Here is a 13,166-nt window from a genome sequence, read left to right on the forward strand (position 1 = left end):
GAAAATTTAATTTAGAAAGCATAAATGGTCATCTTTAGCACATGAATAGGTATAAGATTGTCTCTGAATTCCATAGCATTGATGATAGAGCAAAATGGTTCTGATCTTGAAATATTTTGAATCATATACCATTAAGGAAAAACATCAGTAATGCTCTTTTTGAACGTCTTATTTTCTCCTTGTACATTAGTGTGAGTTACAACATAAAAATAAGCTAAGTTGCTATAAGAAGTATTATAATTTGATGTAAGAAAACTGAAATTTGGAGAATGTCTACCAAAGACAATAATTTTTAATTTAGAAAAATTTATATCAAGCCACTCTTTCAGATATAATTATATGCCAATTCCAACTGTCCACTGAGGATCCTTCTGGTCCATCTTAAGAAAACCTTATTATGAATAAATAGGAGTATTCAGCCACTTTTCTATGGCAGGAGTGGTATGCATTTATTTAATCTAAAAGTGGCTCTAAGTAATTCCAGCGTAAGTAAGAAAGGAGAGGCCCACAGCACTCTGTTGTTAAATCTAATTCTTGAAATAGTCTAGCACTGTCAGGAGATATATTACAACAGTTGCATGCATGTCTTAAGGACAAATTGGACAGGAGATAATTAAGAAGAGAAAGACAAGAACAACTAGAAGACAGGTGGATGGTCGACTGTTTTCACATAGGCAGATTGTTTAAACACACATCTTTCTAATAGCTTTACTATTTTCATTCTTCCTAAAGTACATAGTTCAGTATAGCTCTGCCAATGGTAAACTTTGTTTTTGTTCCTTCAGAATATGGGTTTTTGTTGTTGTTGTCGTTCTTCTCATTCTTGAATGATAGTTTTGCAGGGAATGTATTTTTATTTGATCATTATTTTCTCTATGTACGGTTAATATTTCATTCTATCCTTTCACTTTAATTGTTGCTACAGAAAAATCAGCTATTTCTGTTCTATTTTTGTAGGAAATCTGTTTTTCTATTTGCTGATAAGATGACCTTATCCACCGTGTTCTTTATGACAATAGATCTAGTACTGATTTCATTTTGCAGTGTCTAAGTCTGGTCTATTTGGGTTTCACCTACAATCCTGCCCTGAGTTTCCTGAGATACCCCTGTATCTTGATTAAAAAATTGCTACTTTTGTTTATTTGATTTAAGTTAAAAGGTATATTAGTTTTCTATTGCTACATAATGAATTGCCACAAGTGTCGCAGCTTAAAACAACATCCATTTATTAGCTCACAGTTCTGTAGGTCAGAAATCCAGGTGACGTTGACTGGGTTGTCTGCTCAGTGTTCACAAGGCCAAAATCAAGGTGTTGGCAGGATGTACTTTCATTTGGAGCAGAGTGTCCTCATCTAAGCCCATTCAGATTGTTGGTAAAATTCAGTTCCTTGAAGATTGCAGGACTGAGGTCCTCAATTTCCTTGCTGGTTGTCAGCTGGAGCCACTCTCAACTCCCAGAGACTGCCTGCATTTCTTGCTACATGGTTTCTCAATCTTCAAAGCTGACAATGAAGAATATCCCTTGTGTCAGATGCTTCTCTGAAGCTTCAAATCTCTGACTCCAGGAAGAGGCCAATCCCTTTTAACGGTTCACCCAATTAAGTCCAACTCACCCTGGATAATTTCCCTTTTTAAAGCCAATTGTATCATGTAACAAGCTAATCACCAGAATAAAATCCATCCTATTAATAGTCCGGAGGATTATCCAAGGCATGTATACCAGGGAGTTAGGGTCCTTGGGGGTTCACTTTAGAATTCTGCCTGCCACAATAGGTGCATGTATAGCAATTATCAATCACTGAGTTCTAATTAACTAAGAGAAAAATTTCAAGAATGAAGTTTCTAGTAGGTAAAGTTTTGTTTTGGGAGACAAATATAGGTATTGCTGTTTTAATATACTCACTTGATGATTTGAACCCTCATGAATATATATTTACTGGTATGCAAATGATTCATTTGGTTTAAATTTAACATTGTATTGCTAACATGTCACATTTAAATAATTAATGGAGGGAGATGGGAAACTGGAGAGTGCATTCTGGAATCTAATTTTTAATTACAAAAAAAGCTCTGCTTCTGCATATATGAATTTAAGATTAAGACCTCTCTCCAGGTTGCTTCTTGTTGCTTCCTCTTTTACATCTTTGGCTGGAATGATCTTATTCCCGGTATGGCCCTGTGGACTTCCCGCCATTAAAAACGATTACTAATTGAATTGTCTCTTAAGATAGTAGATTTTGCTTCCTTAACCTTGGCAGGCCTTTGCCTGTATCCATTGTTGCCTGGAAATATGATTTGTCTGCATGAGGATACTAATCTTTATCCTAATCCTATGTTTTTAACCATCTTCGGTTTATCATTTAGTGTTTTATTTCATCCAAGAAATACTGAAGGTAAGCATACTGTAATTAATGCACAAGACTCTTTCTTGGAAGACACTTCTATTTCAGGTCACAGTATACATTCATTGAGGTGGAAACAAAGTTTTGGTATGTATTTTGTGGCACCTGATATTTCGTGAGATGAACCACGCTTCAAAAATTTGTTTTTATTAGAAGTAAACCGTTAGACGTCTTGAATTCATCATTTTCCCCACCTCAACCTACAGACGCAAAGTTTTCCTATCCTCTCCCATAGCTTGTTCAGATTTCTCAATACCAAAGTCACCTTAGAACCAACAATCAAACCAAGCGGAGCTTATCACCTGTAGTCCTTGAATTCCTCTTAAGAGGTAATAATGAGGGTAGCATATCAGAAACCTCCCATTTGTGAGCGCAGAAACAAGTCCTACTGCCTTCACATTAAAGAAGTCTGATCCCGATTCTAATCATAACTACTGCAGTTCACTCGTCCCCACCCCTCCCTCTTCAGTAAGGAGGGAAAGGAGTTTGGCGGGGTTAAACTGGTTAGAAAGGAAATAAAAAAGAGCGGGAAGGTGACGGCACCGAGAAGGCCTAGCGCGCTCAGAGCCCCAGCAGCACCGGTCTGCAGCGGAAACGCGGGGCAGGCACAGGACCCGCCCGGGAGGCCCGGGGAGCGCGAGCCCGGGGTCCCAGGCGGCTGCCGCCGCGGTTGCCTGGACACCGAGTAACCGAACTGAGGGCCTCGGCCGCCGGCGCCGCGGAGCCGGCGGGGTGGGCAGGCGGAGCCGGTGAGTCTGGGGCGCCCAACCCTCCAGCCGCTTGCACGGCTCCCATGGGCAGCATACAGACCCGAGTACCCTGGGCCGCTTCCGCCTGGGTTAATATCCCATTTGGTCAATCCCTTAGTTATCAGCCCCTTCCTGGAGGCTGAGGCGAAGCTGTCACTCAGAGAGTATGAGAAAAATCCCCAGGGCCTAGGGAAGGGACGGAAGGTCTCCCTCCACCGGCCGCCCAGTTGTACTTCACGTCAGGTTGTCTAAAACTGCATCCCTAGAGTCTTTTTCTTTTAAAATAATTATTTCTACCTTTTATTTTGCTTACAAGACCTTGTGGGGGCCGAGTATTATTATTTTGAATTGTTATTTATATGTCTTCTTTTGATATTTCATCTTACAAGTGTCGGCCCAAATATTGCACGTCTTCTTAGGGAAGAGGCTGGGGATTCTGTATTTCTTTATTTGCTCTGCAAGACCCCAAATGAGATGGTCCACAACACCTCCCTTCTGCAGATAAGGAAAATGAGGCTCAGGCTGTTACATGACTCAACCAAGGTCAAGAATTTGCAAGCTTCACACCGGGAAGACTAAGGGTCTCCTGACTCCCAATTCAAAGCATTTTCTATTGTTTCTTTCTTGACGTTCATTGGTTGTTCAATAAATGTGAGTTGACTTGGTAGCTTCTCAGGCCTACTTACTACTGCATGATCTGTCTGGGCATGCTGACCCAAATGTAGCATTCTTGAGATACTCTCCCCCCACCCCAATAATTTTTCTTGGTCCTACCATGGCAATAGCAAATTTACCAAAGTTAGGAGCTCAGAGACAAATGGATGGCTAATTGCCAGACACATCAAACAATCGGAAGGATTTTCAGCTGTTAGTTTATGTTGAACTATTACCTAGACATTTGTATGTGAGACTAGTGCATTTTTATCTCGAATATATAATACTTCTCATTTTATTGTTGTATTCTGAAGCCTTATTAACAATATCTGGCTAGTTTTCAGAATTATTAAAAATATGAGTTTGAAGTTAATCTGCCCCTTCTCCCTCGGTGAAGTCCCATCATGGTAGTAACTGCCATAGCTCTTATCCACGACCCTGCCTTCTCTCCTCTGCTCTTGTCCAAGATTCAGCATAATCTCAGACTTAACTAACCTGTAACTACATCCTCAGAGTTTGTTCTTCCTTCTCTATTCCCTAGAGAAGTGAATGATAATCTGCATACACTCTTTTTCCTTTTTCTTTTTAAATACGGACTCATTCTCACACTGGCTTATTCCACCAGGCTAGAACCATGACTTCCAAGAGCTCTGGAAATCTCACAAATTGGAAATTTGTGAGCTCTGGACTAACAAATTCTCAGTCTTGTACCTAACAAGAAAAATCTAGAAATGCCCTAGTACAACTCTCCCTTACCCCAACTGGTTCAATGTGCCTATACCTAGAGCAGTCATGTTGGGGATGGGGCTACTAGGATTGATAGCAATCTATCAAACCATGTAGATGGCGTGGGAAAACAGTATCTCAAAAGAAAGGAGCCCCCTTTCTGGGAAAAAAAGCAAACAATATTTGTCTACCCAGACTTATCTAGGCATATGAGAATGTTGCTAAAATGCAACATTAGAGAATTGCTAAAACGCTAGACACCAGAGTCCAGACAAAACAGAAAAGGTAGGACGTATGATCAGAGAGGAAAAGCAGAGAGATTAAGCACCTGAAATACTCAAAGTAGTTGAATGTGTGTTGTGGTAATGATGTAGGGAGAAAATTGGATTGATCATAAGCATTTGTATTATGTACCTGGTGGAAAAGTAGTACATCCACAAGTAGATGGTTGCATGGATTAGCCTTAATGATCATGATGTCTGTTTTCTGCACAATAATAACACTAATAAAATATATATGGCATTTTAAAATTGGCATTGAACTGAGGTTAACCTCAGTTATAATGTTGTGGAAAAAAGACCACCCAAACGAAAAGAAACAGAGATAGCTTTTTATTTAGAGCTTGCTATAGCAAGGGAGTCAGACACCATCATTGCTTAGGGCAGAGACTCAAAGGCAGACAGGGGAGTGGGAAAGTTTTATAGTAGAAAAAATAAAAGTTTCAGGTATGCTCTGACTGGAGGCTGTTGACATGGGGAAACTGGAGGCAGGCTAACTTCAAGTGGGGCATCCTATGGGATTGGTTTTAGGGGCTTATTTGGCTTTCTCTGGTGGGGCCCAAGTTAGAAGTGCAGGCAAATATTAGGGGAGCTGGATGTCACTGACAAAGCCGTGACTGTTCTGGGATGATTTATTACAGAGGCTGTGGTTTGGCTTCCTGTGCTGTTTGGTGCAGAGATTGTGGGTTGGAATTCTATTTTTATATGTGATCTGGTCATTCTCCATTTGTGTATTCAGTCCCTCCATGCTCATAAAAATTTAGTTAGGTAAATTTAATTTTACTCTCCTATTAGGAAAAACTGAGACATGGAGAGATTTGGAAAGGTTAAGTATTATATTCATGAATATATAATTTGTTAATGAACCCTCATTCACTGAATTTAAATCATTACCATTTATTAAGCACTTATTATACACTGGTCAATGGACTAAACAGTTTGCATATATACATGTTATATTAATCCTCACAATAACACTGTGAAGCATTATTGTTTTCACCATTTTCCAGTGGAAAATGCTGATGCTCAAATACATTAAGTACCCTTCCCTTCTCAAGGTCATATCTAGGAGCCCATCTGGAATTTAATTCCGCATCTAACTGATTTAAAATCTATGTTCCTTGGCACTTTATTAAACTGTCTGATAATCTCCTACTTCATCACTATATCACTCTATTTCACCTTAGTCTGTATCTATGTACATTACCAGCTGGACTCCTTTCCTAGGTACTTATAGGATCTTTGTGTGAACAGAGATAAAAGTCTTTTCTGTGTGAACTGAAGGGATTCAATCCACTGTTAAGGATGCTGGAAAAACTTTGGCTTTAATCACAAACCAAAGAAATGGATGAGATGCCTGGGCATGTAAAATTACATAGTGAAGGTGGAGGGGTGAAGAAATGGTTGAAAATACAGTGAAAGAATACAACCAAGAGGGTATGAGTACCTAAAAAGGATTGCTTCTCTTAATAAACTAATCAAATAGTTTGCATGGAAAATCAATTATTCAAATATCCCTGTGCTGATTGTTAGCAAGATGTTTCATGGTTAACTGGACAATTATTTTTCTTTCTTTTAAACTTGTTTTGTGGAAGTGAGACTATATTTCTATTTTTTTCCTTTAGGAAAAAACTAGCCTCAGGAATTTTAATTGTTGAGCCCCAAAATTACACTTGTGACAAATTCCTTGAGAGACTTAAAAACTGAGGATTTTTGCTAGTGAAATTATGTTAGCCAGTGTTAATTATGTGTTAATCACCCTTAGTATCCCACTGCTTTATGGAGCTCAGTTTACTCAGTTTATGCTCTCAAAACAACTTTTTTACAGGCAAGGATATAGCACAGACACAACAGAAGAAGACATTCATGGGGAAAGGTCCAGAGATCTCAGGCATAGATTTCTTTATTCTCCCATCTCTGGGTCACACAGCTACTCTTGGTCTGTATAGGTCTGCAACCACTACATGTGCACATCTCAAGCACCTCCTTAGCAGGAAACCCAATCTGTTCATGATGGAGATCTCATAATGAACTCCTCATAATAGGCATATTCTAGGTATGTTGCCAGCCTTCAATTTGTTAAGTCCCCTCCTGCAGGCTCTACTGAAATTAAGTACAATTATAAATCCAATTATTATTACTAAACAGTGCTGGCAGGCTGATACATCCTGTTCTGCAACAATTCACAGGCCCATGGTTTCAAAACATCTTTTATCTTTAGTTAATGCATTCCATAGCATTGGCCAAGGGTCAGTAGCTCTGTAGGTAAGCTTCAATTAATCCACACCAGCTAAGATGAACCCATTATATGCATGGCCTATGGACACAGCAACTTTTAAACTAAATGCTCAAGCCTTTTTCCATAATAGAAATAGCAAATGAGTAAACATCCCCTCTTGCATCTATATATCACTTCACGTATAGCTCTTTCCATCTCAAATCTGTTCAATTTCTGGAAAAAATGGTCTAATTACACCTTTCCTTCTTCCCCACTCATTCACTCCTGGGTTTCTTGCTACTGAAATTCTGCTAGTGTCATTTAAGGTATATGTTCATGTTAAGTTCACTTATGACCTATTGGCATGGACAGTTTTTTCTAACTTTTATCTCATATAACTTCTTAAAGCTCTTTAGGTTGTTGGCTCCTTCTTGAAACTCCTTTCTCTTGGTTTCTATGATCCCATTCATTTCTGTTTTTCCTGCGATTTTTCTAGAAATTCTTAATGTTAATTTTCTTGGCTTTCATTGTCAACATTCCTTTTTGTTGTGTGATCTCGTCCACTACCAGCTCCACAATGTTAATATCAAAAAAAAAAAAAAAAAAAAAGAAAACCAAAAAAAAAACCACCTCTAGTTCCAGTCTCAAACTTTCTCATGGATTTTGGACAAACATACATTATAACCATTAAAAACCACCCATATATAAAATTAAAAGGCATCTCTCCTCTAAACCCTACTGGTTCTTCCTCACATAGACTCAATTTAGGATAATGGTGATAACATTCTTTCATTCCCTCATGCTAGAAACTTGGGAGTTATTCTAGACTCCACATTCTCTGTTACTTACCACATCCAATTTCTCACCAAATCGTGCTATTTATGCCTCTTAGATAACTTTTGGTTCTTTCTTCTCCTCTCCATTTCTACTTCCTCTGCCTTAATTTTAAAAATGCTTACCTTGATTACTTCAGTAATCAATCTTTAGTTATCTTCTCCATCATTTTTTGCCTTTCTTCCTATTAACCCTCCATAGCATGGCACTGGACTGTGGCTATCAGATCACTAATATCTTCCTACGAAAGATTCTAAATGGTTAAAAAGGGGTCTTGCTTATTTTTGTATCTTCAGTGCCTAATATATAAGGTATATTCAATAAATGAATATAGAGTTGAGAAAATATGTATAGAAAATGATGATCTGCTACTGACATGCTCTAGAACAATGTTCAAAAGACTTTTCAATGATAGAACTGTTCGATAATGCAGATGCCACTAGCTACCTGTGGCTATTGAGTACTTGGAGGTGGCTAGTGTGGTTAAGGAACGGAATTTTTAATTTTAAAGTTTTATATGGCTAGTGTCTATAGTATAGGACAGCACAGCTCTAGGAAATTGCTCTTTAAAAATTTTGTATTTAATTAACTCTTAAGTTGAATAAATTAAAAGCAGTTTTCTCTTTTGCTCCATTAATCATCACCACTTAAAACTAAAATTCTGGAGATGTTCTCTCACACAGTGTTCATTCAGAAATATTTTTGAACACTTAAGATATGCCATACACTGTGGCTTCAAAGAGAAATAAAACACATAATCTCTTCATTCAAGGGTGCAGCAGGAAAACACCAACTGGTAATGGAATTTGATTTTGGAACTGTTGATATTTGGGGGTATTTTGAAGGGTTGATTTAGATAACAGTGGGGAAGAAGATTTTAAATTATTTTTTCTCTTCCTCCTCCCACATCTAGATTTTGAAGTAGCAAATGGGAGTGGACTTGTCAAAATTATACTTGTGATGATGACGGGACCCATTTTGGATCCCACTGTCTACTCCTCCTGAAGGTGGTGATAAATTTTGCTGGTTTCTTTGACCTATGTAGTTTTCATTATGTCTCCTCTCTTTTCTACCCTCTATTTTATATTGGCTTGATAGCTCAACTGCTTTTAGATTTATTAATTTCTTTGCATTCTATGATCTGATGTCAAAGATGACCCAATATCATCCCTCTGGCTCTAGACAATTCCATTAAACTGTGTCATTCATTACAACTGGCTGTTTGTGGTATGATAGCAAATTTTCAATCACTATGATAGCATTTATAGCCAAGATAATTTAGATTAGTTAGCAAATATTATGCCATGAGATCATGTACAAAATGATATCACTAGGGCCCAGATATATAGTATATAATGTATTTCTTATTTATTTATTTAACATCTTTATTGGAGTATAATTGCTTTACAATGGTGTGTTAGTTTCTGCTTTATAACAAAGTGAATCAGCTATACATATACATATATCCCCATATCTCCTCCCTCTATGTCTCCCTCCCACCCTCCCTATCTCCCTGCTCTAGTTGGTCAAAAAGCACCGAGCTGATCTCCCTGTGCTATGCGGCTGCTTCCCACTAGCTATCTATTTTACATTTGGTAGTGTATATACGTCCATGCCACTCTCTCACTTCATCCCAGCTTACCCTTCCCCCTCCCCGTGTCCTCAAGTCCATTCTCTACATCTGCGTCTTTATTCCAGTCCTGCCCCTAGGTTCTTCAGAACCATTATAATGTATTTCTTTACCCACTAATTTGAACTGCAGAAAACTGCAATAAGAAGCTCTTGGCATAATTTCTTTGTAATAAATTCCGAATGCTGCTTGTTACTTTTGATTTTCTTATTCTCCAGATGGCTACATATTTGCACTCTATTTTTCTGTTATTTCTCTGAGCACAGATTTCTTACTGGGTGCTATTATTTATTTATTTTTATTTATATCTTTGGTTTGTCTTGCAGCAAACAGAAACTGTTCCTCTTAACTGATAATTTAAGAATAGGATATTAGAGAGCTTAATTTTCCAGTGTGACTTAATATTTTTCAAGAGCTATACCACTGGATGAATTTTGATTTCTATACTGAAAGTTAACAATTTAAATCATTTAGTAGTGAAAATTATATAATTCCTAGAAAATATACTAAGTATTGCTTGTATTGAGATCTTTCCTAAATCACAGTAATTTAAAAAATCCAAACATTTATATTTTAAACTCTTTCAAAAATAGAATTATTAATGAAAGCATTACTTACTTTCTTGCGCCCCCAGTGGCATAATGACAACCTCATAGTGTCATCCACTTTGATTTTCTTTTTTAAAAGTATAGGAAGCATACCTTTCCATACAAAGAAATCACTCTTGTTGAATTATTGCCCAATCACAGAGTGGGAATCCGTTAAGGTGCATTACTGTTTAGAATGAAACATGTAATAGGAAACCTCAGCATATTATTAAATTTTTTCAACTAATGGCTTAAAGCCTATAGTTAGAGGGAAATAAATCTTCATTGTCAAACTTCACCCTATTCTTCTTTATTTTCTTATTAGTTTTAGTCTCATATTTCCCTTCCCTTTAGATGACTTACTGGGCTCTGGTAAAGAAGGTAAGAAGAGGAACACTGAGTGAATAATGGGTGATGGGGTGTGAGTGGAGGCAGTACATTACCTGTTTTCAATTTAGTGTTTGAGGACCTCCAGGGGGATAAAATGACCTTTTGCCGAGGTCATATTCAAGGGAGAGTTAGTCTTTCCATTTTTATTAAGTTTTAATTTGGCGGCTCATATGAACAAGAATTCTTTCTTATTTAGCAACATATGGTTTGTATTAATTCAGTAGCTTGCATTTGGGGGAAGATCATTTAGGGAATCTGGACGAATACAAATCAGCTATGCTCTGGAGGCTCCATGCCAAGGCACGGATATCCTTTAGCAAAAGCAGAAAAATCAGCACTAGGTAACAATTCTCAGTAGAATTTTATAAGTATCCCTTGTGGGAAAACTCAGGATTTCTCTCAGATTATCCAATCTTTAAACCCTTTGAAGAGTTTACATTAGAAGAATAAACAGCTTTTACTCAGTGTCATTAAAATCTCTAAACTAATGTTAACAAACACTGAGTATTTTCTTCATTATTCAAATATAACCTCAGAAAAGTTGATAATATTAGAGTCTTTCTTATAAAGGCAATAAATAAACCTCTGGAAAGGTCATAGTTTATGTATCTTAATAGCATATTAATCAATGTAACTGAGTTGTCAACACTTAGTTCCTTAATAGATAATAGATTTGAAATTCTTTGTTGTCGAGGGGCCTAGACTGTATAAAATTAGCAGGAAGAGCCCTTATTGGCTTGTACACCTAGGAGTACTGTATCGGGGTGTGTGTGTGTGTGTGTGTGCACGCGCGCGTGCACGTGTTTCGGGAGAGGACATGAGGGGTTAATACTAATATCTGGGCTGCAGAAATATATTACTGCCATCCTGAAGTGAAACTTATAGTTCCCTTAGAAAAACTCTGCTAAAAGGTGGTTAGATTCTACCGGCAGAATGCTTTTATTGATGTAGAAAGCATAGCTCTTAGTCTACAAACTGAGCTGTGTAAAGAATACCACACTTAAAATTTTCCTCTAAATCAACTAGATTCCAGCTTGGTGGCCCCATCCCACCAGTTCAGCAGGAAATTTATTATTATTCAGTCTTGGTATCGTCTCTGTCCTGCTCCCCAAATGGAATCAAACCATTTGTGCCAAGTATCTGGGGTCTTTGGATGCACCAGAGCATCTGGAAATGTAACTATCCCACCCAGCAACCTCCTTCCATGTGTCCTCTGGTCCACTGGGAGTCCCAGGCTTTTCATGGGCCTGGTTGATTATACAGGTCTTCTGGCTAGATGCCCCCTAGGAGTGTGGAAGCTGAGTGCAACTGGAAGTCCTCATGCCTGTGATGCAGTCTCTCTGACTGCACCTAACAGTCATCCCCCCAACCCCCAGGTCTGGTCATCTCCTTGGTTGCTGCCACAGCCTTCTTGGACTCACAGACCTCCTCTATCACCAAGTCTTGGGGAATACTTCTATCTACCTTATTGATCCTACCTTCCTCTCCAGGACACCCCAAGAGCTAAAGATCAAAGTCACTCCAGGCTGCCTCTGCTTTTCTCCAGGCTAAAAACCTTACAACAAAGAACTACGAAGTCTTGTTATGAGATTAAAATGGGAGAAGGGGGTGGGGGAGCATATGGGAAGAACAGATACAAGTTAATATTTCAATAGATTTATCTGATAGAATAATATTTTTAACAAACATAGTGTTATTTGGGGGAAAGGTGGATGTGATTTGGTCACTTGGGAACCTAATCATCCTTTACTGTAAGAGCGGTTCCTAAGAGGGGTATTTATATCACTGGTGACAACAAGATTAATTTGTGACCATCCATGACCATACTTATAGCTAAGTGATTATTTTAATATCTAGTAGAAAATATATATTAAAATGTGAATTGGTGTAAGTTACTTAAATTACAGCATAGGGAGTACATGAACCTAACAACAAAAAAACTGATGATGGTATACAAATGATCAGATGTGAAATAATACAGTATGACCTTGTTTCTATGAAAAATTATGTTCCTAAATTCAAAATCAAAATTAAATTATGTTCATAATTGAGAATGTCTGTAATTCAGATATTCCAAGAAAAATGTGAAAATGCTTTACTACAAAAGAAGTATTCTTAGCTTTCAACACACAGAACTTTATATAATACAAGCGGTCTGTTTTGCATATTCTACTATGACATTGTTAAAGGAGTAAACACTTACAGTTCACTTATGTCAACTTGATTCTTTTAGTTTTGAAGACAGTGAATCATCATTTCAGCCATTTCCATTATTATTGCTCTTTTTCATTTTTAAACAATTACGGTTTTAAACTACTTATCAATATTTTAAATCAGCTAATTGCTTTAATAATGCAACCCTCTATTAAAACAGCTTAGACTATGCTATGTAAAAATTCACAAACCATAGTGATTTAATGAAACAAAGGCCTCTTTTATTTATTTATTTTTTTTAAGGCCTCTTTTTTAATGATGTCACAGTGATGTAGACAAGGGAGTTTTCCTGAGTGGGTGTTTTTTAAGAGATGGCCCAGGGACCCAGTTTCTATCACTGTAGCTCTAAGATGCAGAACACGTGGCTTCCAAGGTTGCTGTGGAAAGGAAAAGAGGGCTGGAGGTGCAAATGGAATGTTTATAAGGTCAAGGACTACTCTAATTTAGTTTTCCTATGTGCCCAGTAAGAGAAAATTATGCAATG

Source organism: Eubalaena glacialis, chromosome 15 (assembly GCF_028564815.1).
Source record: "Eubalaena glacialis isolate mEubGla1 chromosome 15, mEubGla1.1.hap2.+ XY, whole genome shotgun sequence".
In the NCBI taxonomy this organism is placed as follows: domain Eukaryota; kingdom Metazoa; phylum Chordata; class Mammalia; order Artiodactyla; family Balaenidae; genus Eubalaena; species Eubalaena glacialis.